We start from the raw sequence: 22,030 nt of genomic DNA, 5'->3' as shown, positions 1-22,030 counted from the left end.
TTTTAAATATCAATGTAAAGATGAAATATTTCTATATTTTTTTTTATTTTAAACTTGTTAATAGTGATAGATGCAAAATGGAAAAAATGCACCTTTATTTCCAAATAAAATATTGTCGCCATACATTGTGATAGGGACATAATTTTAACAGTGTAATAACCGGGACATATGGGCAAATACAATATGTGAGTTTTAATTATGGAGGCATGTATTATTTTAAAACTATAATGGCTGAAAACTGAGAAATAATGAATTTTTCCATTTTTTCTTATTCTTCCTGTTAAAATGCGTTTACAGTAAGTGGCTCTTAGCAAAATGTACTCCCCAAAGAAAGCCTAATTGGTGGCAGAAAAAACAAGATATAGATCAGTTCATTGTGATAAGTAGTGATAAAGTTATAGGCTAATGAATGGGAGGTGAACATTTCTCACGTGAAAACCACGGAACCTGAATGGGTTAAGGTTTTACTGCAGGAAAGTTCAAATGGTCATTAGCTCTGCTTCATAGTTTAAAATACAGAGGGCCATATGCAATTCACTTTTTCACCTGACTTTTCTCCCAGGAGATAATTTTTCATCTTCGATTTAAATAACTTTTCAGTACTTTTCAACTAAAAAAAGTACCAAAAAGTAGGTGAAAAGGTACTATCAAAATTATTTTGAGTATTTTCTTGTTTTTTGGTGGCTTAAAAGGCATTTTATTGACAAGTTTAAAAATATCACCTAGGAGAAAACTCAGGTGAAAAAGTGAATTGCATATGGCCCAGAGTGTAGTTTGTAAACTGCAAATTTTAGAGAATGATGGAATGTTATGGAAAAAAAGCTATATAACTGAAAATAAAACCAAGACACTCTTTTCTTTGCTACTAATGTTCTATTAATTATCCATAATACTACACATGCAATTCATTATATCATCCTTTTTTTTTTGCTTCACTGTCACTTTAAGGTCTCTCTGAGAGACAGGCTGCATATTTCTGTCACTTTTATTTATTGCAAAAGACCAGCAGGAATTCTACAAATTACTTTGCCAGCAGTAAAGCCAATCAGGGTGTGAGACACCTGGTGGGACATGTATTAAATGATTTGCTTTACCTTGGAAATGTATTTACATGACAAATCAGGAGTTAATTTATAAAGAAGATGATCAATCTGAGATGGGTTGGCCTGACTTTGCAACATATGCAGTCACTTGTCTGCAATGTATATACCATGTGAGTTTAATAAAAGCAGATATAGAAAATAAAGGCACGGGGCCTGATTCACAAAGCGGTGCTAACAGTTAGCACGCTGGTGAAAAGCCCTTTATCATGCCTAAACTTATCACGCCTAAACTTATCACGCCTAAACTGGCTTTTCACCAGCGTGGTGCAATGGTTATCACGCCTAAAGTCTCTAACTGGGTTAGCACCGCTTTGTGAATCGAGCCTATTGTGTGAGGTGCTTTTTTGCCTGTAAAACTGTCTGAGATTTGAGTGTGGCAGGAGAGTAATTAATCTGGTTGTTCTGTGATGCATTAAGAAAAATGGTCAAATATTTTTTTTAAGTCTTTCTACCCACATACAGATGGATTTGTTCCAAATATAAAGAGTGTGTCAGATCATCAAAATTAACTAGCACATATGTAAGGCTAGAGTCCAATTAAACATTGAAATTATAACTAATTAGTGGTACCCTCACTCAGCTATAAACACTACACTATCTTACATTGCTGTTTATTTTTTTCTTTTTTTTTCTATTGAGTTAGTTAAAGTGAATGTAATCGCAATATAAAACAGGCAGATACTTACCTATGGACAGGAAAGGCTCTGGATTCTGTAGAGCCTTATTTGTCATCTTTAGCTCCCCTCTTTCCAGCAATGTCACCCCTGTTGTGTGTAGTCGACCAATTGGTTGAATACACACCTGTAAGCCCTTAGGTGGCTTCAGAAGGACTCATGTCCGTGAGTGCTTTCGAAGATAGGCAGCGTTGCATTGTGCATGCCCATCTGCGCGTGCACTTGTGCATGTGCAATACGGAGACGCCCGTCTTTGGAAGCACTCGGGGACATGAGTGCTTCCAAAGCCTCCCAAGGTGGCAAATTAAAGGGGGACAAAAGTGCTGGAATGAATGGTACAAACGAGGAGAGGGACGGCTCTATAGTATTCAGAAACTTCCATAGGTAAGTATCTGACTTTTTTATGTATATTGCCTTTACATTCATTTTAAATAGCAAAACAAACTTTCTGTGTGGCCAATAACCATGTAAATATATGTTCATAGACAAAGGTTCTTATTCAATAATTCCCTTTTTGTCCTTAGTTTTCTTCTAGGTGATAAGTCAGTCACCAATACAATACCACCAGCAAACAAGAAAATACTTTAATTTTGACACTATTTTTTCACCTAATTTTTGTTACTCTTCCAATCGCTGAGTGCTGACAGGTTATTTTTACAGAAGGTGAAAAATTATCTCCTAGGAAAAAACTTAGGAGAAAAAGTGAATTGTTTGTTTTTAAACTTTTTTTTTGTTAGAAAAAGTGAATTCAATAAGGGCCAAGGATCTCTTTCGAGATGAAAGATATATTGTAATTCTTTCCACCAAAACAATATCATTAGTGAAAGCTCCGAATGATTTCTATCTGCCTTGGGTAAACATTAAACTGTGAAGTGACTGGAGTATGTAAGACAAAATCGATAACTTTCTTTAAAAAAAAATGCACTTGGCTGGAACATGTGATGAATATTCGTTGACCCTTAATAAGACCAGAGATCAGACTTTCTCCATTGTGACTTTACGATCAGCTTGCTCATTCTAAGTTTCCGATTCAGAAACTACTGAACTCAGAAGACTAGTGTGAAAATCAAGAAACTGTAACTTTTACAATGATAATAGCAATTGCAACCTGCATATTCTTCCCATGTCACACTTCATTTAATAACTCGCAAGGAACAAGGAATCAATCTTTCTTTCTTTTTTCTACTTTTGAAGAAAAGGCAATCTGGAATCTCAGCAGGTGATATTTACATTGAGCAATTATGTTGGCACCTCTTGCTTAACCATCACTATTCAGACTCACATAATGGATCTTTATATAACAAATATCTATCTGTGTCCCAGCCAATATGTTACTTTATAATGTCACGCGCTGACCCATGTTCTGAACTGTGCTAGGGAGACGGGGAATATTATCCTTATTTACATTCCTTCAGTGAATTGTGGCTATTTTGTTACAATAAATGAGCTGTAGGGAATCTGAAGTAGATTTATGGTAAAAGTCCCGAGGCAGGTATCACATTTTCCTCTAATATTTCTTTGTTCTTGGATGTGAACAAATGTCAGCTCTGATGATGGTATTAAGCCAAAGACATAAATGACAGGTCTCCTGGGAATCACGCTCGGATCTGTATATATGAATAACATTAAAGGAAATGGCTGATGCACATCCACTAAATACGACTGGCAGACATACCAGGGAATTACATTGTATTAAGAAAGTTTATTTTATTACAGTGCCCTGGCTCCAAATCTGGAATGTATGGTTTTATTGGTGTCAAAGCTAAATTTGCAATGAAGCCACTACGTAGTACAGTTACAGGAGTGAATTATTTGTCGAATAAGGTAAAATAAGGAAAACATCGGTTTGCAGGAAATGTGAAATCATTCCTCTTGCCCTGTTATAAATATGAAATAGAAAAGATCCCAGAAACATGCTTAATATATTATCAACAGCCATAGGTTTCTTGAGAACATCAACCTGTGACCATAGTCCTTAAACAGGACTAGCGATGGCCCAAACCTCCGATTTTCAGTTCGTGAACCGGGTTTGCGAACTTCCGCAAAAGTTCAGTTTATGCGAACTTTCGCAAACCACAATAGACTTCAATGGGGAGGCGAACTTTGAAAACTAGAAACACTTATGCTGGCCAGAAAAGTGATGGAAAAGATGTTTCAAGGGGTCTAACACCTGGAGGGGGGCATGGCGGAGTGGGATAAACGGCAAAAGTCCCGGGGAAAAATCAGGATTTGACGCAAAGTAGCGTTTTAAGGGCAGAAATCACATTGAATGCTAAATTGCGGACCTAAAACGCTGACTTAGTCTTGGGGTGGGCAGTAGCCCTCCGGGATCCATCCTTGATAAATGTGAGGTACTGAACACTTTTGTGACTTAGGCGACTTCTCTTCTCAGTGACAATGCCTCCAGCTGCGCTAAAGGTCCTTTCTGACAGGACGCTTGAGGCAGGGCAAGACGGAAGTTGGATGGCAAATTGGGACAGCTCTGGCCACAGGTCAAGCCTGCGCACCCACTGCAACTCACCAGGTCGGTCACCTTCTCAAATGGCCGCATGAGCCTGCATGCATTTCGCATCAGTGTCCAGTTGTTGGGCCAGAACATCCCCATCTCCCCAGATTGCGTCCTTCTACTGAAATTGTAGAGGTACTGGGTGACGGCTTTCTCCTTTTCTAGCAGGCGAGAGAACATAAGGAGGGTTGAATTCCAGCGAGTCGGGCTATCGCAAATCAAGTGTCTCACCAGCAACTTGTTTCTCCGCGGAATCTCAGCAAAGTGTGCCATGGCCGTGTAAGACCGCCTAAAATGCCCGCACAACTTCCTGGCCTGCTTCAGGACGTCCTGTAAGCCTGTGTACTTTGACACAAATCTTTGAATGACTAGATTCAGCACATGTGCCATGCAGAATACATGTGTCAGTGTCAGCTTTCCCAAAAACAAAGCGGAAATGAGATTGCTGCCATTGTCACACACTACGTTGCCAATCTCCAGTTGGTGTGGGGTCAGCCACTGATCCACCTGTTTGTTAAGAGCAGCCAGGAGAGCTGGTCCAGTGTGACCCTCCACTTTGAGGAAAGACATGTCTAAGATGGCGTGACACCGTTGTACCTGGCATGCAGCAAAGGCCCTGGGGAGCTGGGGCTGTGTAGCTGGAGTAGAGTTGAACTGCCACTCAGCCAAGGAGGAGGAGGATGACGACAGTGAAGAGGATGTAGCAGGAGGAGAGGAGGTGGCAGGAGGCCTGCCTGCAAGCCGTGGAGGTGTCACAAGTTGGTCCGCTGCACAGCCACGTACTCCCTGCTTGCCATCAGTCACCAGGTTGACCCAATGGGCTGTGTAAGTAATGTACCTGCCCTGACCGTGCTTGGCAGACCAGGTCCATGGTCAGGTGGACCCTTGACCGAACGCTGGGTCTAGAGAAATAATTGCGGCCTGGCATCTTCCACTGCGGTGTCCCAATGGCCACAAATTACGGAAGGCCTCAGAGTCCACCAGCTGATATGGTAACAGCTGGCGAGCTAACAGTTCCACTAAGCCAGCTGTCAGACACCGGACAAGGGGGTGACTGGCAGAAATTGGCTTCTTCCGCTCAAAGATTTCCTTCACAGACACATGGCTGCTGTGGGCAGAGGAGCAGGAATCACTCAAGGTCAGAGGTGGAGTGGAGGAGGGTGGCTGTGAAGGTGCAAGGGAGAAAGCGGCTGAAGATGATGCACCTGAAGGAGGAAGAGGGGAAGGATGGTGGCTTTTCTTTTGTGTGCTGCTTTTGCTCAGGTGCTCTTCCCATTGCAGTGTGTGCCTTTTCTCCACGTGCCTTCGTAAGGCACTTATCCCCACGTGGGTGTTGGCCTTTCCACGTCTCAATTTTTGGAGGCAGAGAGAACAGATGGCATTGCTCCAATTAGAGATGACCTGAACGGTTCGCCGGCGAACAGTTCCCAGCGAACTTCCGGGGTTCGCGATCGCGGAGAACCGCAAACTTTTCTTGAAGTTCGGTTCGCCCCCATAGGAGCCCCACCCCCCCTTATAAAAGGCAGGCAGCATCAGGCTTTTCATTGTGTGCCTGCAGTAATTAGTGAAGGGATAGCTGCTGCAGACTCTCATAGGGAAAGCTTAGTTAGGCTCTTGTAGGCTTGTTAGCTTGCTCCTTGCTGATTCTTATTGCTAAAAAAGCACCCCACAACAGCTCTTTTGAGAGCTAATCTTGTTCTTGTGATCTATTTTTTTTCTGTGTGTCCCAATGACACTTGAGTTGCATAGACAGCCTTGCTAATTCCTACTGTGTGTGCCACTGCCAGGCCCAGCACATTCAGTGACTACTACCTGTGTGTGTGACAGGTGCACACTGTAATACCCACTGCATATACCTACCTGTTGTTCACTGTGCACCCACCCATCTATGTGAGCGCACGCAGTGTCACTGTGCCTGTCCGGTACCTGTCTGTGTGTGACAGATGCACAATGTAATACCCATCACTGCATATACCTACTACTACCTGTTGTTCACTTCAGTGCACCCACCCACCTACGTGAGAGCACGCAGTGTCACTGTGCCCGTCCGGTACCTGTCTGTGTGTGACAGGTGCACATTTGTAATACCAGTCATTGCATAATTGTTCACAGTACCTGTGTGACTGCACGCTGTGTAATATACCACTCCGAGCATACCTGTTAACTGCAACTGTGTGACAGCTGCACATTGTATTGTAATACCAGTCACTGCATACCTTTCACTGCATCTGTGACTGCACGTTGTATTATACCTGGTAGTCAGTGCATACCTTTCACTTGAATGGATGGCAGACTTGCCCTCCATAACAGATTCTCCTTACAGGTAGTAAAGTCTATCAGTGTCATATACAGAAGGGCCTTGAAAGTCCTCATGTATTGGTATTTTTGGTCACTACCTCGGGACATGCATGCCATGCCTGCTGCCTTCCTTGGATGTGTGGTAGACGTTCCTGCTACTTTGCCCCCAGTGTGCCTGCTGCCTTCGTTGGATGTGTGGTGGTGGTAGCCGTTTCTTAGGCTCCCACTCAAGACCGTAATCGAACCCTGATTCCCTGGCCATTACCCGTGGTCACTCACAATGGCAGACCTGCCCTCCATAACAGATTCTCGTTGCAGGTACTGAACAGCCAGCAGAAAATGAAATTTTAAAAAAATAGATGTAAGCTTTATCAATGGTAGAGAAAGAACCATCGAAAGTTGATAAGGCAGTCAGACATTACCTGATATCACTGAGGAAGAGCAATCTCGCCATAGTGCGCATCCGTCCAGCACGGCCGTCACAGCACAAACATCTGTTTGCGGTGCGTTACACAGTGAGTTTGGTGTGTCAGTGTGAAGCAGTACTCTAATTACACTCCCTGATTGATGTATACACATGCAAAATGTTTTAAAGCACTTTCGGCCTGCAATTTAGCATTCAATGTGATTTCTGCCCTTAAAGAGACACTAAAGCGAGAATAAATCTCGCTTCAGTGCTTATATTCAGCAGGGGCATGTTTGCCTCTGCTAAAATGCCGCTATCCCGCGGCTGAACGGGGGTCCCTTCACCCCCAACCCCCCCCTGCAAAATCAACGACCAACTTGGTCGTAAATTTTGCTGCTCTTCAGGCAGGGCTAACGGCTGCAGCCCTGCCTCTCAGCGCCGTCTATCAGCGGCGCATCGCCGCCTCTCCCCCGCCCTTCTTAGCGAAGGAAGACTGAGAGGGGCGGGGGAGAGGCGGAGATACGCGCTGACAGACGTGCGTGAGGCAGGGCTGCGGCCATTAGCCCTGCCTGAATGCGGAAGTAATCCCCCACTGCACGGAGGGGATTTAGGAGGTAAGGGACCCCCGTTTAGCGGCACGATATCGGTGGTTTAGCAGGGGCACACGTGCCCCTGCTGAATGTAAGCACTGAAGCGAGATTTATTCTCGCTTCAGTGTCTCTTTAAAACGCTGCTTTGCGTCAAATCCAGATTTTTCCCCGGGACTTTTGGCTTTTATCTCACTCCGCCAAGCCCCCCTCCAGGTGTTAGACCCCTTGAAACATCTTTTCCATCACTTTTCTGGCAAGCATAAGTGTTACTAGTTTTTAAAGTTCGCCTCTCCATTGAAGTCTATTGTGGTTCGTGAAAGTTCGAGCGAACCGAACTTTTGCGGAAGGTTCGGAAAATCGGAGGTTCGGGCCATCTGTAGCTCCGATATGAGGCAGACACATTAAAAAAATTCCAAACCGCTGAGCCCCCCCTGGGGTGATGGTACTATGGTGGCATCAGCAGCTGACGTTCAAGGGCATATTGGCTGGCTATACATAGGTGGCGATACATGGCGCCGGACACTGCCACCAGCTGTTTCTGTTGACGAGCTCCTCCTGCTTCTTTCAGGAACTCGTCTCCTCCTACTCCTCTCTGACTCCCCCTCTAAACTGTCCCCCTGTTCATCTCCTCTATTGGGAACATACGTGGGATCCGTATCATCGTCATCATCATAATCATCCTGCCCAGCTTTGTTTGCCTCTGACACCTCCAAAACTGCACCAACAGCAGGTACCTCATCATCCTCCTCTGCACACATTACGTTCATAGTGTGACCTAACTCACACAAATGAGGTGGTGTAACTTGCTTAGCGCCTTCATCTGGTTGTAACAATAATGGCTGTGCATCAGTGATTTCCCCACCAAATAACTCCTGCGAACTGTCAAATGTAGGTAGTGGATGTGGTACTTGGAGTAGTGCTGGTGGCTGCGGAAGATGAGGTGTTCCGTGTTAAATAGTCAACTACGTCCTGACAATCTTGGGAGTTGATGGGACGTGCCTTCTTCTGAGCACTGTACTATGGTCCAGGGCCACACAAGATCACATCACCACGACCTCGCACAGACCTGCTGGGTGGCCTTCCTCTGGGTCTGCCTAAACCTCTGCCTCTACCTGTTTTGTCCATTTTGTACATATCGGGGGGGGGGGGGGGGATGAAGTGAAAGGTATGCACTGACTTGAATAATACAATGTGTCGTCACACAGGTGAAGTTAACAGGTATGCACGGAGTGTTATATCACACTGCGTGCACTCACGTAGGTAGGTGGGTGCACTGAACACAATAGGTAGGTATATGCAGTGATGGGTATTACAGATGTGCACCTGTCACACACACACAGGTACTGAGCAGGTACAGTGATGCTGCGTGCGCTCATGTAGGTAGGTGGGTTCACTGAACACAACAGGTAGGTATATACAGTGATAGGTATTACAATGTGCACCTGTCAAACACACAGGTACAGTACAGGCACAGTGACACTGCGTGCGCTCACGTAGGTAGGTGGGTGCACTGAAGTGAACAACAGGTAGTAGGTATATGCAGTGATGGGTATTACAATGTGCCCCTGTCACACACAAACAGGTACCGGACAGGCACAGTGACACTGCGTGCGCTCATGTAGGTAGGTGGATGCACTGAAGTGAACAACAGGTAGTAGGTATATGCAGTGATGGGTATTACAATGTGCACCTGTGACACACAAACAGGTACCGGACAGTCACAGTGACACTGCGTGCACTCACGTGGGTAGGTGGGTGCACTGTGAACAACAGGTAGTAGGTATATGCAGTGATGGGTATTATAATGTGCACCTGTCACACACACAGGTAGCCACTGAAGGTGCTGGGCCTGGCAGTGGCACACACAGTAGGAATTACCAAAGCTGTCTATGCAACACTAGTGTCAGTGGGACACACACAAAAAAGTAGATCAGAAGAACAAGATTATCTCTCAAAAGAGCTGTTGAGGGGTGCTATTTTAGCAATAAGAATCAGCAAGGAGCAAGCTAAGAAGCCTACAAGAGCCTAACTAAGCTTTCCCTATGAGAGTCTGCAGCAGCTTTCCCTTCATTAAATAATGCAGGCACACAAGTGAGTCCAATGCCTGACGCTGCCTGCCTTTTATAGTGGGGTGGGGCTCCAAGAGGGCCTAATTGGCTACAATGTGCCTTCTGACTGTGATGTAGAGGGTCAAAGTTGACCCTAATGATGCATTATTGGGGCGAACCGAACTTCCGGAAAAGTTTGCGGTTCTCCGCAATCGCAAACCATGGAAGTTCGCCGAGAACCATTTGCCAACAAACCATTCAGGCCATCTCTAGACAGGACATATTAGACTGTCTTTGGAGAGTATTTTTTTCCAGGAAGTATTTTATATTGCAGCAAAGTTCCCGTTATTTGAAACTCAGGCAGCTAAAAGTCTCAACTAACCGGCATGCCTGAGGGAGATAACGGGGACAGTGCTTTGGGGTTTGCAGAGTACAAATTACCATATATCCTCGAATATAAGTCAACCTCGCGTATAAGTTGACTCCAATATTTGAGCCTCTTAAAGAAAACCTGAACTGAAAATTAAAAGTCAAAATAAGCATACACAAGTCATACTTACCTTCCATGTAGTCTACGCCTCAGTGTCTTTCTCTTGTCCTGCGTCCTGTTTGTTCACTGTGATCAAGGGAATTTTCCGTCCTCCATTTTGAAAATAGCCATTACCCATAACAGCTTTCTGGTCAGCACACAGTTAAACTGTAACATCGCCCACTTGAGCAATAGGGAAACATGGACATTACCTGGTACATCAGTTTTCCTCTCAGCTATAACTGACAGCAACTGATATTTTACTGACAGCAACTGATATATTTCAGATCTGACAAAATATTGGCAGAACTGGAAGGGATTATTGTCAGAAGAAAATGGTGAGCTTCTGAGAGGAACTGATGGCAAGGTAACTATGTAATGTTCATTTGAAGTTACCTCATGTGTTTATTTTAAATATTTTTACTCAGTACAGGTTCTCTTTAAGCTGGAATTTTTTATTGACTTAAGTATAACTCTACCCAGCAAAGTTATGGGCTGCACTTGGGGCCAGGAATATTTAACAGCTCCACTTGAGGAGCAGGAAGGGTGAATGACTGTGCTACATAAAGTATTGCAGCCATTAAACCCTCCTGTCCCTTATCTGCAGACAACAACTCTTCTAGGACCCCTAGTACGCCCATTATTTACTCCCTTTCCTGCAGCTTAGTATCCTTTCCACCAGCCCCTTTCCTTGTTAATTGTTTTGGCCAGGACTTTCACACCTGTGTTTTCTTGGCATTTCCTTTATGAAGAAAGTGTCACTTACCACTGGGTACATTTCTGCAAATGGGAATGTCACTGTACACACTTTACTCAGTGTGCTCAGTGTTGCCAGTGACTCGTGTATAAGTCGACCCATTTACTTTTATTCAGTGAATCAGACCTAAATTTCTAGACTTATAGTCGAATATATACAGTACATACTGAACCTCCAGGCACTATCTTCTCCAGGCATTACCCATTCTGCAGCTCCCTTTGTCTTTCCGGCGTCCATGGATGGCTCCTGGTGCGTCACGTGACCCGATGTGGGTCAGGTAACACGCTGGGAGCTGTACACAGAGGACATAGGAAAGCTGCTAGGAACTATAGGAATGGTAGAAGACGCTTGGTAAGTATCTTCAGCTGCATGGGGAGGGGGGGGTGCTTTTTTGGCTTTTTGCTCAAGCAATAGGCAAGCACACGTATCTGGCACAAGGCAATTCCCGCTTGTGCCGGATACAGGGGACTTTGCTGTATATGCATTTCATAGAGAAAGATATTTTAAAGATAATAGCTGGGTAAAATAAACCTTTTCAAAGCTTTGACCAGTTATAGATTACAATAATGCATACATACATAGATTTACATTCCTGATACCAGAATTACATTGATAATCCCTTCCGCTTAACTCTCCCACAAAATTTCAAAATACCTATATGTAGTTGGGTTATACAGTATATGTACATGGTGACATACAGCGCTCAACAATAAATAAAACAATAAAACAATAAATAAACAGAAACACCAAATATCCTGACCCACAGTTTCAGTCCATATGCAACAGAGTCTCTTTGTATTCTCAGGAAATCCTCTTGCTTGTTTGTTTGCCGCCAGCTATTCACAGTTAATCCACAGTTATTGGTCCACAGCAGCTCAGAATAAAAAAGACTGACAATAATGTAATACTGTATCACCTAAGTTCTATACATGTACACCCTTCACCACACACCCACTCTTGTTGTGATGGTGATTTTTCCGCACAATACTCTACACTATATCATGCACAAACATTGTGCTTACCAAATTTTGTGGCTGTACCACCTGAAGGAACAGCAATTCAGCTAATGCACTCATTAAGATGTACTCCTTCTCCCTTCAGCCTGGCCTATAACTGGGACCCCTTTTATCCTTCCTTTAGGGCTCAGCACCTGAAACTAAGTGGATATACAATATGAGTACTTTGCAACCCAGAGGTCTCAATATTGACATTGATCTCAACTGTTTTATAAGTACTGATTGAGTCTTTGGGTTGCAGCCATTTATATTTCGACTGATAGGGGGTATTGAAGCGGGCCTCTTTCTTGATAACCGTTTAAGGGTGGGATTAGAATGACTAGTTGATACAAGCTAACTGGCTCTTATAGTAATTTAGATGTGCTAATTGCTGGGTTTACCAATATGATTTCCCATAAAAATGTACTGCAAATGATGTATTACCCTATTGTGGACACACTGGTGATGCAGATTTAATTTTATTAAACGGGGTTCCTTATCTGGAGTGGTTTGGTGGGGCCTCATACATTTAGGTGCCACTTATAAATTTGGTTAGAATCTGGGATCTGCTCCCCAGAGTGCCCACTAGATGTAGCTATTCCCCATTTTTTAATGTTAGGCCATATAAATAATGTGGTATTTAAATAGCAATTTTTAATCTAGTGCATTATGACTATCTAAGCATTAGCGCTGTATTCTTAGGATCCTGTATTGGTATGTTTTAAGTTTGTAGCAATGATAGACTTCTAATTGTAAAGTCTTCAGCTGGAGTCTGACGGCAGGCATAAATACACGTTGCGCCGTGCGCTCCGTAGCCCCTGATGAGTTGCTTAGCAACAAAACGTGTTGGGCGGAGCTACAGAGCGACGTGCTAGTGTGTGACATCACCGGATGTCGGATACACCCGTTACTTGATCTAACAGCACTTTTTCGGCAGTGACGCTGGCTTCATTCGGCGTGTTAACTATACAATCATTTTCCGGAACGGACTTTAGCCTTATCCTGTTTTGATTCGTGGGTGCATGTCCCCACTTGTGCCAGCTTTGAACTTGACTACCGCGCTGCAGCGCTGTGCGATACACTGTTTTTATATTTTCAAATATTTGCCAAAACACTTTTTGTGCAATATACATGAGGCTGTGAGTTTTTTTTTAAATGAACTAGATAGGTTTATGCTATGTGAGCGTTTTTCTAATTTTTTGGGTACTACGACGAGTCCAACACTATTAGAAACCGAAACAGCAGCATCGGGAGTGAAGCAATCGTGTCTACACACGTGTGGCAGAGATCTGATCGAGTGGCTGTGGGGTGGACTATACCTCAGAGGCTTATTCAGGCCCACTCAGGCCGCAGCATTTGGTGAGTGGCAGGGCCGGCCTTAGGTTTCACGGCGCCCTGAGCGTAACCAGATTTTGGTGCCCCCCCATTCATCCTCTTCACGTGCGCGCGCACACACACATACCAGGCCCATATGCCATTCACCTTTTCTCCTGAGTTATCTCCTAGGAGATTATTTTCATCTTCGATTTAAAATAACTTTTCAGGCAGTGGAGAGAGTGTGGGTAGATAGGTAGGCAGAGGTAAACAGAGAGGGAGGGAGAGAGTGTGGATAGAGAAGGAGTGAGAGAGTGTGGGTAGAGAGGTGGGCAGAGGTAAACAGAGAGGGAGGGAGGGAAAGAGTGTGGATAGAGAGGTGGGCAGAGGTAAAGAGAGAGGGAGGGAGAGAGTGTGGGTAGAGAGGGAGGGAGAGAGTGTGGGTAGAGAGAGGGAGGGAGAGAGTGTGGGTAGAGAGGTGGGCAGAGGTAAACAGAGAGGGAGGGAGAGAGTGTGGGTAGAGAGGGAGGGAGAGTGTGTGGGTAGAGAGGTGGGCAGAGGTAAACAGAGAGGGAGGGAGGGTAAGAGTGTGGATAGAGAGGTGGGCAGAGGTAAACAGAGAGGGAGGGAGAGAGTGTGGGTAGAGAGGGAGGGAGAGAGTGTGGGTAGAGAGAGAGGGAGGGAGAGAGTGTGGGTAGAGAGGTGGGCAGAGGTAAACAGAGAGGGAGGGAGAGAGTGTGGGTAGAGAGGGAGGGAGAGTGTGTGGGTAGACAGGGGGGCAGAGGTAAATAGAGAGGGAGGGAGAGAGTGTGGGTAGAGAGGGAGGGAGAGAGTGTGGGTAGAGAGGGAGGGAGAATGTGTGGGTAGAGAGGTGGGCAGAGGTAAACAGAGAGGGAGGGAGGGAAAGAGTGTGGATAGAGAGGTGGGCAGAGGTAAACAGAGAGGGAAGGAGTGTGGGTAGAGAAGGAAGGGAGGGAGAGATTGTGGGTAGAGAGTTGGGCAGAGGTAAACAGAGAGGGAGGGAGAAAGTGTAGGTAGAGAGGGAGGGAGAGAGTGTGGGTAGAGAGGGAGGGAGAGAGTGTGGGTAGAGAGGTGGGCAGAGGTAAACAGAGAGGGAGGGAGGGAAAGAGTGTGGATAGAGAGTTGGGCAGAGGTAACCAGAGAGGGAGGGAGAGAGTGTGGGTAGAGAGGGAGGGGGAGAGTGGACAGAGATAGACAATGGGTGGGCAGAGAAAGAGAGACTTACTGCCATTCCGCATATTCTGCACACTGAAAGCTACCAGCCTTACAAGCTGACAAACTGCTAAAAACAGGCAGAACCCTCGCTGTATACACTATTCACTAGGAATGTCCTGTCAGAAAGCCTCAGTTACTGTGTGCAGTCTGCACACATCAGGGTGATGGAAAGAATCCCTCTAGCGGGCTGCTTATCAGTAAGTTCAGTGAGATGTCCGACATTCCAGCCAACTAGCATACACATTTTTTAACACATTTGTATACAGAAGAGTCAGCGACCTTGACTCTTCTGTATAGAGCCACTGAGTGAGATAAGAATAAACACAATCCGCTGCCCTAACCACGTGGAAGCTGAACTAACGGCACATTCCTCCAGCTTTCTAGCCTGCTGTTCCCGCTGTGCATTTCAAATACAGCTGCACAGAACTACTCATTATCCCTTTGCCATTACAGGGATCCTATTGGTGAAGAGGGGTGAAGCAGGCTGTGCTACCTATGTGTGGCTGCACTGATCAGCCTGCAAGCCCAAACGCAGTAGTTTGCTCACCCCTGAGCTAGCTGGATGGTGGACCAGGAAGGAATAAGCTGTGCATAGAATATCATCCCCCAGCTGCTGCTTACACCTGCTCCAGTGTCCTCCAGAGTCCGTGGGACTATGGCTGCACCATCTTCCGATGTCTCCTTGCTGTCACTAGAGGGCGTGTGCATGCACAGTGATGACAGCATGAGAGACAGCAAGTTGCTGGAGTCTTCGCCCCCATCAACCCCAGCGGCACTAGGGGGCGGAGCTACCACGCAAGATGGACTGGCCAGAGCCTGCAGGCTGCAGCTAGGTAGATAGGCAGCCAGGGTGGCAGGAGCGCCCCCTGGAAGCCGGTGTCCTGAGCGATCGCTCCAGTTGCTCAGGTCAAAGGCCGGCCATGGTGAGTGGGGATATGAAGGGGGGATTGTTCCCTAGCAGATCATGGAGTTGTGATGTTTCTAATGATTATGAAATTAATCTTTACTTCATGAGCTGCAAATGATATGGACTCTATCAACTTTATTGCATCTATTGCTGAGTGTTTGTAGCGCTTTGTAACTTTTATTATTACTCAGCACCTAACAGACTCATACAACAGATAAAACCAACAATAGTGTAGTACTGCAATGATGAAATTGTACAGCGCAATCCCTCCACCAGCTTTACCACAATGTTCACAAGTGCTCTGTACCACCACATGCATGCACTCAAGATGCACTTACCGGATCAAGTAGCTAGCTAATTCCACCTCAAGACAGCAATCATTGATTAGGTGATGTTATCACTTGAACTGAATATACATAATTTCCTCCTTCAAAAATGAGACCTTGAAGTAACTTAAAGCAAGCCTCTCATAGCGTAATATAGTCTTTAATCTTAAAATGTATAAAATAATATTACACTCACACGTTAAAAATTTTAAATGTGCATATAAGTAAAATCAAATCTCTCCTGGAATGTCTGCACACCACCATCATAAGCTCCGCCCTCTGCCTCAACTGTAGCTCAGCTTGCTCTGATGTGATGGCAGTGCAGTGGAGGTGACACTCCGCCCTGATGATGGTGGATCATGTCCAATAAAACATGCTGCAAAAATAGCAAACTCAGGCATTCTCTGCAGCCTTGACAGACCAAACAGCCACAATGCCTAAAGGTAGCCATACGCTGGTCGATTTGCCATCAGATTCGACCAACAGATAGATCCCTCTCTGATCGAATCTGATCAGAGAGGGACCGTATTGGCTGCCTTTACTGCAAACAGATTGTGAATCGATTTCAGCCTGAAAGAAATTCACCATCTGCTGAGCTGCCGCTGTCGCCTGCCCCCCCCCCCCCCCCACCCCCACATACATTACCTGAAGCCTGGTCCTGGGCATCTTCTCCGCATCACCTCCCGACTCCCGGCTGGCATCTTCTCTGCATCACCTTCCACATCACGACATCCGGCATCCGCGTATAACTTTTTGTCACTCCAGTGACAGAGGAAGTTCAAATAGAGAGCCCTCTATTTGTACTTCCGCTGTCACTGCAGTGACACAGGAAGTTATACACGGATGCTGGATGTAGTGATGCAGAAGGTGATGCGGAGAAGATGCCAGCCGGGAGACGGGAGGTGATGCGGAGAAGATGCCGGGAGCCAGCTTCAGGTAATGTATACCTGCGTCGATCGTACGCCGCTAGCGACACGCTCCCTACCAGCGGGCGATCGACGGTAATTTCCCGCATGGAGCGATCGACAGGATTGATCTATTTCGGGACAAAATAGATAAAAATTTAGCGTTTAGCGTGAACGATGTGACAGCAGATTCGATCCCAGTGATCGAATCTGCTGTCGATTGGTGGGTAATCGGCCTAGTGTATGGCCACCTTAACTTAAAGGACACCCGAGGCGAAAATAAACTAATTAAATAAACAATTGTATCTATCTTCCTTCTCCTAAAAATAACTTTTTAAGATATTCTACAGTTTTAATTTATGTTTAAATATACTTTTTAAGTTTTAATTGTTTTATTGTTTTTGCTTAATGCCACGTTAATTGAAGTATGCCAGAGCTAAAATCTATTGACCCTTTTTATCTTTTTTCCTGCTCTCAGAAGCCATTTTCTGCTCAGAAAATGTTTTATAGTTGGAATTTCTTATCAGTGAGGATCACACTGTAGTCACTTCCTGTTTGAGTCAGGACTGAGTCAGCCACTTTCATACCTGATATTTAACTCTTTCAGATAGAGAAAGAAAAAAAAGGAACACAGCATAGTTATTTGTGTGCTAGGCACTGTAAATACCCATGTCTATGTCATCATGTCACATGTCACCTCAGATACCCTTAACCCTCCTGGTGGTATAAAAAATTCCGCCAGGAGGCAGTGCAGCAGTTTTTTTTTTTAAATCATGTAGCGAGCCCAGGGCTCGCTACATGATAGCCGCTGCTCAGCGGCATCCCCCCGCCCTCTTCGATCGCCTTCGGCGATCTCCGATCAGGAAATCCCGTTCAAAGAACGGGATTTCCTAGAGGGCTTCCCCCGTCACCATGGCGATGGGGCGGGATGATGTCACCGACGTCAGCGACGTCGTGACTTCATTGGGAGTCCCAGCCCACCCCTTAGCGCTGCCTGCCACTGATTGGCCAGGCAGCGCACGGGGTCTGGAGGGGGGGGGGGGCGGCACGGCGCGACGGATAGCGGCTATCGAGCACGGGGCAGCGGCGATCGGTATGCTGACGCAGCTAGCAAAGTGCTAGCTGCGTCCAGCAAAAAAAAAATTATGCGAATCGGCCCAGTAGGGCCTGAGAAAACCTCCTGCGCGGCTTACCCCGAACTACATTCGGGGTTACTGCCAGGAAGGTTAAGAACTTAGCAACCACAATTGTGCCCATCAATATAACAGAACAGATGGAGCAAATAAAACCGATGGTGCCAGCTAAGATCCTGTTATTATAACGATTGGGCCATTAGTATGAGGAATATTACCTGTGGTGTCTGACAGACTGCAGTACTCCTTTAGCTTGTGTGTGGACACATGCATATTGCTACATCGAGGACATTTTGGAGTTCCTAAACACACACACACACATATATATATATATATATATATATATATATATATATATATATATATATATATATATATATATATATATCCGGGGGGGTGGGGCGAAAAGCCTGATAACTCCTTTAATTCAGAACATGTCTCTCTCAGTACACGTGGGAATTTTGTAGGCAAAGAGGAAAGAGGCCCCTTTTTATCATTTGGCAAACTATAAATATAAAGAAATAGAAGAGTCTTAACAAAAATTGTGAGAAACCAATCAGCTGTCTGTTTCATATCCGATACATAGAAAATGAAAGCTGAAATATGACAGATTACTTGAAGCACCTATCCTACTCTACATTTATGCATTTTTTAATTGTGCTAATTTTTAGAAATATGTAAAATAGATATCTTTGAAATACAGCCAGAACTTTCAATAAACTAGTCATAAAGCTACAAAGGCAGGTCTGCTTTGGGCCCATTTGAAGAAAATGATAATACTCACTTACAAAATTTACTACACCAACTGTGGTGTATATATTTAGATAATGTTGCTGTTGTTCTGGGTTATGTTTGTTTCTTTTCTCTTTTATAAACCTTTATTTATATATAACTATATTTTATTTATAGCTCAGAGCTTTGCTAGCTGTAAATTTGTGCTTCAATTTGTAAATCACTGTTATTATCAACTCCATTATATTGTGCCAGTTCCGCACAGAGAATGACATTTCTAAATGATTTTACAGTCTGACTTTTGTAATAAAAGGTTGCCAGGGGCAAGAATAGAATATCAAATTTATAGTTATCATTTGTCATTATGTGGCAAGTGATGGGAGATGTCACACATGGTAGGAAAATAGAGGGGTTTCATGCACTTGATCATGTTTATTATAACAATATGAAATAAAATATTGAAGAAGCTAGGTTGGCTTTTGTTTTTCTCACTGGTCTACAGTTTATGCCACTGTATATTTTTACCTCTTTAGATTGCCATAATTATAGCAATTGTCATGTTTGTTGGTATTTGAATTATTGTATTTTTGCTATTATTATTGTTATTTGGTAGAAAGAAGTGCCTATGTTATATATGACCTATTTCTCAGTACAGAAGTATTATACCCATATATATTATTATTTATTGGATTTACATAGTGCCAACATATTACACAGCTGTGTACAATAGATAAGGTTTCAGACATTGATAATAGGGTTAGAGTCAACACAATACAGACAATAAGCAAAAAAAAGGTTCTGATCTGTGAGCAGGATGCATAATCAAGTAGGATCAAAAAGGAGGAAGGACACTGTCAAAGACTTACAATCTAAAGGGAGGGGGTGGTGACATGATAGGAGGGGCCTGAGAAGAAGTTCTGGAGAATTGATGGTGAATTCTGGAAAAATTCATTAGCGTAATCTTTAAAATGCTACCCTTTAAACTTGAACTGACAGTAAGCGGAACTGACTACAGGCCTTGCTTATGCATCCATCCGGGGCAAATGTCTAATCAGTATGATCAGGATAGGATTAGGATATATTACATGGTATTTATGCAACAACATACAATGCGTGTCAACTGGGCCAGTGAATTTACGGACATTAAAATAGATATATATTATGTGTTCCCTAAACAGGGGTAGGCCCCTAGCGCGCTAAAACTTAACTTTTATTAGTTCTATTAAAATGCATATGTATTGAAGGTACAGCACCAATTTAAAACAGTCCCCTGTGTTAGTATTTGGCACTCTATTTGTGTCACATACATATCATATTCTATGGGGTGGATCACATTCAGACAATATAAATTGTACGTATATATGCACGTGTCTCAAGGAGGGAACAATAACTCCTCTTTTGACTATATACTGGTACATGCACAATATAGTTTGGTGGTCGGCACCTTCCCCCAATTAACACAGGTGTGGCGGACAGTAGGGGATCACACTGAGCTCTGATAGGGGCTATATATGCTAACAGTTTGATATGTGGGGTGGGGGCACTGTATACGTTTGATGCACTGCACTGTATATATGTATTCACTCCAGACGAAGGCGTGTAGCTGAAACATGCCGAGTTTACTGTAATGTTATACACTGTTTGCATGGTGTGATCCCCAACTGTCCACTATACCTATGTTAATTGGGGGAAGGTGCCGACCACCAAACTATATTGTGCATGTACCAGTATATTGTCAAAAGAGGAGATATTGTTCCCTCCTTGAGACACGTGCATATATACGTACAGTTCATATTGCCTGGAGGTGATCCACCCCATAGAATATGATGTGCATGTGACACAAATAGAGTGTCAAATACTAACACAGGTGACTGTTTTAAATTGGTGCTGTACCTTCGATACATATGCATTTTAATAGAACTAATATAAGTTAAGTTTTAATGCGCTAGGGGCCTACCCCTGTTTAGGGAACACATATTATATTTCAATCCCCCGAGTGCTTAATCAAGTATTATTAAAATAGATATTTTGTTCAATTTTTTTAAACAAAACACAAATATTTTTAAATTTCCTCACTTTAACCACTTGAGGACCGCAGTGTTAAACCCCCCTAAAGACTAGGCCTTTTTTTTTGCTAAATTGGCCACTGCAGCTTGCTGCAGGGCCGCACAACTCAGCACACAAGTGATCCACCCCCCTCCCCCTTTTTCTCCCCACCAACAGACCTTTCTGTTGGTGAGGTCTCGCCCCCCAGATGTTTGTTTATTTTTTATAAATATTTATGTTCTATTTTTTAATAAATGTCCCTATTTATTTATTATTTCTTTTTTCCTAACTCGCTCCCTCCCCCCAGCCAGCCAAAGACGGTGATCAGCTGTCATAGGCTTCAGCCTATGAGAGCCGATCGCTCTCCTGTGTCCCAGGGGGACAGCCATGTCACACGGCTGTCCCCAGTACAGCGCTGCCTTAGATCACAGTGTTGTAATATGTTAAAAGATGGCAAAACGCCATCTAACAGTCTCCTAACAGTGACTGCCGCTGGGAGACTCCGCTCTGCCATCCGAGCAGAGATGCGCGCGCATCAGCATGCGCAATCTCCAGAAAAACAGGCCTGCAGAACCTTACGCCAATCGGCGTTAGGCGGTCCTATGGCACAACACAGTCGGCAGGTACTTAAGGAAAAACCTAAAGGAATATGGAAGTTATACTCTTTTAATGACAGCTGCCTGGCCACCATGGGGATGTTTTCAGTTTAGTAGTTTTTTAGTTAAATATGTAACAGATATGCTGCAGCCAATGAAGTCAGCACACTTTGATCTACATACTTGTTTTAGGTTAGGGATTTAGAAACTATTGGACACAAAAAGATTCACTATGCGGTGCTAACCTACTTAGCATGTCTAAAGTCTTTAGGCGCGCTAACCAGGGTGCTAAGTAGGTTAGCACCGGTTTTCTCAATCAGATCGCGCGCTAAGTACCGCGCGCAAAGTTTTGCGCGCGTAAAGTCCTTTGCACGCGCTTAGTACCATAGGCTTTAATGGGCACTTCGCAGGGAGCGCCCTGCGCTCTGCATAAAGTTTTACGCACGTAAAGTTTTGCGCGCAAAAAGCTCATTTAGACGTGCTAAGGGGTTTTTTTTTATGTGAAATACTGCCTATTTAATATATTTTCTACACCACTGCTATGCTCTTGTACATTTGACCCCACTTATGACCACGCCCATTTTCCCGTGACATGAACATGCCCATTTTACTTGTACCGCACAGTCATTCCCTCTTGGTGCCCAGGGGTGCCCGGGATCTCCCAGGAACCTAGAAACGCCCCTGAGAAGGACTGTTATCTTTAGTACTTGAGTGTTACAGGAGCAATGAATAATGACCAAGAAAAACACAGTTATCACTGATATGCTACTAAAGGATGCAGTGACCAGAGAGAGAGAGAGAGAGAAAGTGCACAGTGTACATAGCTTCTTCTGTCCTCTACCCTGTAGTACTGTCTCCCAAGCTTGTGCTCTCTAACAAGTCGAATGTATGTGCAGCCATCAAGTAGGACATGCATTCACATTCTAATT

This window comes from Hyperolius riggenbachi, chromosome 4 (assembly GCF_040937935.1).
Source record: "Hyperolius riggenbachi isolate aHypRig1 chromosome 4, aHypRig1.pri, whole genome shotgun sequence".
NCBI classification, from domain to species: domain Eukaryota; kingdom Metazoa; phylum Chordata; class Amphibia; order Anura; family Hyperoliidae; genus Hyperolius; species Hyperolius riggenbachi.
This window is presented reverse-complemented; position numbering follows the sequence as displayed.